The sequence below is a fragment of the Solanum pennellii genome, chromosome 5, assembly GCF_001406875.1.
Source record: "Solanum pennellii chromosome 5, SPENNV200".
Classification (NCBI taxonomy): Eukaryota; Viridiplantae; Streptophyta; class Magnoliopsida; order Solanales; family Solanaceae; genus Solanum; species Solanum pennellii.
In genome coordinates this window covers 37481176-37487310 of record NC_028641.1, presented here as the reverse complement: position 1 = coordinate 37487310, position 6135 = coordinate 37481176, and positions in this window count along the sequence as shown.

The following is a 6135-nucleotide window of genomic DNA, read 5'->3' as shown; positions in this document are numbered from 1 at the left end:
TGAATTCTTCCTCATATATTAAAGTAATTGTTCATCTAAATTTCCAGCCAACGAAGGGTCTTGAATAAAAAAAACAATCAAAGAGAGAACAATCAATGTGTATTTACCAAAAGATAAAATAGTTGATGTGTCATCCCAATAAAATAAATAACAAAGCACAACAAGTTCTATCAGTAAATCTCAATTTAGAGTGATCTTTTTGTCAGCCAGAGCTAGGTGTTTACTGTTAAGTTTCCCACAAGCCATAGCATCAAGATTATCTCAAGCATGATATGCAGAGAAAAATAATCCATACAACAACTTGAACAAGCCATCTCCCCCCCCCCTCCCAACACACACATGACTATCAAAATCCATACTTTCTACATACATTCAATAAAACTACAAAATCAAATAAAACCCAAAGGCCATAACTTCTTGCACACTTAAAGACATAATTTTGCAGAGAAAACCCATCGTTGTTTTCCCTAGCATCAGCTATAGGAAAATCAATTCACCTTGATAATTCAAATAATAACAAGACAAGACCAAGTTGCGAGTGTGAAAGTTCAGGTAGACATACCGGGTGAGCTACATAAATTTGTGGAATTAGAAGTTGTTGATCCAGTAAAGATCTCGTCCAAAATAGAGAAGATTAAAGTTTGAATTGAATCAGTTAAATACAAAAAATATGTCCCACAAAAGTGATCACTACATTCTTAGCTAGTTAAATGAAGGCTTAAGTGTTACTTAAATGAAGTCATTTCTTGATTCTAAAGATTTGAAGCTAAAGACTATTAGGTTGGAATGCCATTTTAATGTACTAAAATAGTGAAACTATGTTCAAGGAAAGGAATATACCTACGCAAAACCCACTCCCACTACCTAAAGCAAACCAGAATAAGATACAAAAACTGATAGAACTCGTTGTGCTTTGTTATTTATTTTATTGGGATCACACAGCTCGATCTTTTTACTTGTAATTCAGATATGTGATATGAAAGAGATCTCTTACTACAATGATAATTATGAATCAATTGTTGGAGATTGCAATTTGAAAGTAAATTTGCAATCAACTTAACAGTAAACACCTATATTATGTCGCTCAAATAATTTGGATTAAATGGTGTCTTGCCATGTCCCTCATTCAAAATCATACGCACTCGATGACACTACTTTGATATCCAAAAACTCATATTTTGTTGTTTATGTTTCGATCAATATAGTTAAAAGTTATTTTTTGGAACTTTCAATCTAAAATTTATAAGAAGATAATTATTTCTTGAATATTTGGTTGATATAGATTCATCCTACTTTGGGTAATTGATTGGCTCCAACCCAACATTTGAACCCCAAACGTTTGATTCTAGTATCCGAGGTTTAAAGGAATAGATCATCTCAGGACAGAAAGATGCTATTCACAAGTGTGTTGATACAAGAACGATGGTGTCAGTGATCCACTCTACACGAGAAAAGTACACAAATATATAATTGTGCAGAAGAAGAAAAAAGTTCAGAATTTTCGTTGTTTCAAAATTAGAGAAACCCCTATAGACTTCAAAGGGTAGCTTGAATAAATGTTTATTGTGCCTTATTGAAAAAGTAACAATTTTTCATTAAAGTTGCAACTCTTCATAGTAGAAACTCTACATTAAAGTTGCAACTCTTCATAAAAGTTACAACTCTTCATTAAAGTTGCAACTCTTCATTAAAAATCGCAACTCTTCGTAAAAGTGACAACTTTTCATAAAATGTCACAACTTTTTATAAAAGTCGAATCTTTTTGTAAAAGTTGCAACTTTTCATGAAAGGTAGGCTAATTTTGGAAATAAATAATTTAAAAGGGAATCCTAGTTTGTGGTGGCGCTACATAGGCGGGCCGAAGTTTCTCTTTTATATGAATACATGATTGCTCGGTGGATTTGAAAAGGCATTACTTTAGTTTATTCCTCTTGCTAACAAGGATATTGCTTGTCAATTTATTTCTTAGTTGTGATATGAAATATTATATGTGAACTAGGTACACGACGGGACCATGGTTGGTGTTTTCTATTGCGTCTCTATTTTGAAATTTAGTCACCTAGTTCTTAGTGAGTAAGATACATAATTGGCATGTCAATTTTTTGTCGTCTAACCGTCTACTGCTATATGTGTACAGTGACACACTCATTTAAATGGTGAGATTGTTCAAGGAATGACATACTGATCGAGAAAGCTGTCACATTTTGCATTAGGGAACAAACACTTGTTTAATTGCCTTTTTTTTTCTCCAATGTTGTTGAACACAATTTTTCTATTTTGATAATTCATAGTTTTTTACTGCTACAAGATAAGAAATTGAATGTATTAAGATCGTTTGTTCTTACTATTTTAAGTGAATTACATTGTTTTGAGGAGCAATTATTATCTTTGCCGGCAATAACAAATCCACAAAATATGCTTGCTTCTAAAGTATCTTTTAATGGCAATAGTAAAGGCCACTTTTAGCAGCAATAATAAGGGTTTTTACCGGCACCCGACATACATGTCACTAAAGGCTTTAGCGACATTGGATCCAACGACATTTAATCAAATGTCGGTAAATGTATTTGTGGCAATAACTATTGCCGCTAAAGGTCCTCTACGGTGTAGTTTTATTAGCCTAGCAAAGAGACTCCATGACCACATGTGTTCCTTCTAAATTATTTTATGTATATATTAACTGAGTCTCCATTTTCGTTAAATATTGCCACATCTCTTAGAAGCTTTGTGTAGTATCTAACAAAGCAATTGAATAGTTTCCATGCATACTATCATTTCTCTTGAAGTTCGTCCTCCTTTCAAACTACTCATACCAGACGAATTATTGAAATATCATATCAAAACATTATAACACTAGTAATATAGTAGACCCTTCTATACATTAATACAAAATCAGTGGGGTCATTTGATTGCTTACTAGCTACGTGGGATCATAATGCAACAATTGTATATGCATGATAAATAATGACAAATTGTTATATGGTGATTAACACGAAAGGATACATAACCTAGTGTTTTTGTCTCTGCTCGAATTTGAATCTATAACCTCTTGTACTCAAATCCACTTCATTGACCACTTGGTCACACCCTTGGGTGCCACATGATGTGTTAATTAATCATTGTATAGTTTTAAGACTTTCCACAACACTTAATAGGAAGAGAGAGAGAGAGAGAGAGAGAGAGAGAGAGAGAGGAGTTAAATTCTAAAGGCACCTTGATATAACTAAAGAACATTTTCCAGCAGCAAATGCAATGATCATATTTACACCATGGAAACAGTCTCAGAGCAATTTCCTCGCTGCTTAACAACAAGAGCAACGTGTAGCACACATTCCTCAAATGGTTGCCCCAGGTCCTGAAACAATGACATGTTCACACTTCTCAGAATATAAGTACATTTACGACATATCACCTGAGATAAGCAGAGACTTCATATACATAATAGTGAACAAAATTTTAATTAACATTACTAGTTTGTTTTTTATTTTGACCAACTTAAAACAGGAATCCTTCAAACAAACAAATAAATCACTTCAGAATTTTTTTTTTAAATATAACATTACAGTTGAATGCAAAAAAATATACATGTCCTTGGTCTCTCCTTTTTCTCGAGAATAATATAGAAATATCTTTGATATTTTTTTGAACATTAACATGGAAAGTTTCTGGTTACACCAGCTTAGGAAGTGGTTTTCCAATTATCAAAAGAATTACAATCAGATTCCATCAATTTACTAGATCATAGTCGGAATCCAACTTTTTTTTATGAAGAACATAGTCTCAGAGAAATTGTATTTCAAATTAAATTAACTTGTGTCGCATAATGATTGATGGGTGATAACACTTGTTTTTTAAAATCTTGGAAGTGATTTTAAAAATGATGTAATAATATAAGTTTCAAATTGTTTAGGAGGTAATAAGATATATGCATAGCTAAAGTGTCTTTTTGAAAATTTGGGACAACCTTAGGTTTCACTTTATGTCTTTTCTCAAAACAACGAGTACAATAGACCCACTAATTTAAATCAAGACCCACCCTGATAATCACATCCCTAAAAATTGGGATTTTAACCACCCATCACAAAAAAATACAAGGACTATACCTATCATGATAGTAGTCATTGATGCATTTAAATTAAGCAATGATAATTAACACCACTTTGAATTCAACTTTCAATTGTTGGTTACAAGAGCAAAATGGTAAACCCCACCTCTGATAGCAATACTCAACAATTCTCTTTCTAACAGTTCCAAAAGTAAAATTGATAAAAGATAAGATAGATCTATTTTCTCTCACTTCCCAACTATTCATACTTTCCAAAACGAGTTTTCTCCACTCACTCAGCGGATCGCCGTTTGTATCATTAGTCGGGCTCGCTAAACTCACTCGACGGATCACCATTTGTATCATTCAGCTCGTCTAGCTTGAGGTGTTTGAACTTAAATGGGCAAACTCGATGGAATACGCTCTTCATGCTCACTGAATTACCGAATATCACCTTGTGCACCTAAGATAACCTTCAACTTTACTCTTCGGTCTGTCACTTTTGGTGATAAATTTGGGTTCACCAATTTACTTTGAAACTTTGACATTAGACAATGTCCATTTTGGCGAGATTCAATCATTTGGGCAATTCTCCCTTTCGATTAGGCAAACATTAGGTTAGTGATTTCTACTCTTTTCAGTGTTTTTGGCCTTTGTTTAAAATATTCTTCCTTGACTTGTGCTTTAGACTTCGTAGTTTTAAATCATCTACATAACAATTAACATACTTAGATTACATACTTTGGAAAATAACAAACAATCACCTACAAGCCTTGAAAACTTCAAAGAAAGCGAATTTGCCTTTTTAAAATTACCTTGGCTTGTTCTTGGTATAAATAATAATGGAAATAAAATAATCAATCAACAATGGCTTAACAATACCCACAGTGTAACGAAATCCTAAACCCCGAGAAAATTCATGATCATTCTACCCCACATGGGTTTTTTTTACATCATTAATGCAAGTTTAAAACCCTCCCCCAAGAGTAACCCTCTAGATTCTAAGACTTAAGAATTAATTTACAAGTTAAGAGAGTAAATCACAAACCTATGTCAAAGAAATTAAGGAAAAAATAGTAGAAGAATACCCTAAATCGCCTTCTCTCTTCCCAAGAACAAAGTGCAGAAAATAAGAGGGTTTTGAAAATAAGAGGGACTTCAAACACCCATCGATTGCAACCCCTACAAACTTTTTGTTGCTAGTGTGGAAAATATGATGCCAAAGCGACAAGACTCTGTAATTATGAGTTCATCAACAGCTTGGAACAAACATCCAAATTCCGAACAGACCCTTGGGACTAATTTGGAGTCCTGCACGTGAAAAATGAATATACTACCCCACCAAAAATGGTATTTCGAGAGTCAATAAAATGAATCAAACAACCAACAAAAGTTGTCTCACTGAAAAAATTACCCAACTCAACACTATAGAAAAAAATAGTTTAAAACAAGCAACCAAAACCTTTATAAATATGTTTATTGTTTTGTATTTTCTATGAGTAACTTTCATATCAAAAACACAAAAAAAATTGATAATATATTACTCCCTCCGTTTCACAAAGAATGACCTGGTTTGACTTGACACGGAGTTTAAGAATATAGAAAAGACTTTTGAATCTTGTGGTCCTAAATTAAAGTTAGGTCAAATGTACAAAATTTTCTTTTGATCATGTGACCTTAAATATTTCACTTGGAAAGCCGAAACTAAAATGTTACCAAAAAAAAAGAATGAGGTCATTCTTTTTGAAACATACTAAAGAGAAAATGAAGTCGTTCTTTTTTAAACGGAGGGAGTATTATTTTTTTTAGACAAAAGTAGAAATAGTGATAATCATAGAAGTAGTTTCACTAATTAAGGTTAACCATAGAGTTTCACCAAATATAGAGAAACCAAATCGAAACTAGAGCAGGAAAATAATTGATTTCTCACCAATTCACTTCTCACTTCTCAAAAAAAATCATTTACAAAAAAGAGAAACATGTAGGCACCACTGTTGTTTCCAAAATGTGCGGTTAGTAAATATCCATTCCAGATCGGTCCAGTAAAGACTAAATAAGGCAGCTTCCAGTCATTTCAAGCGTCCTTGCCC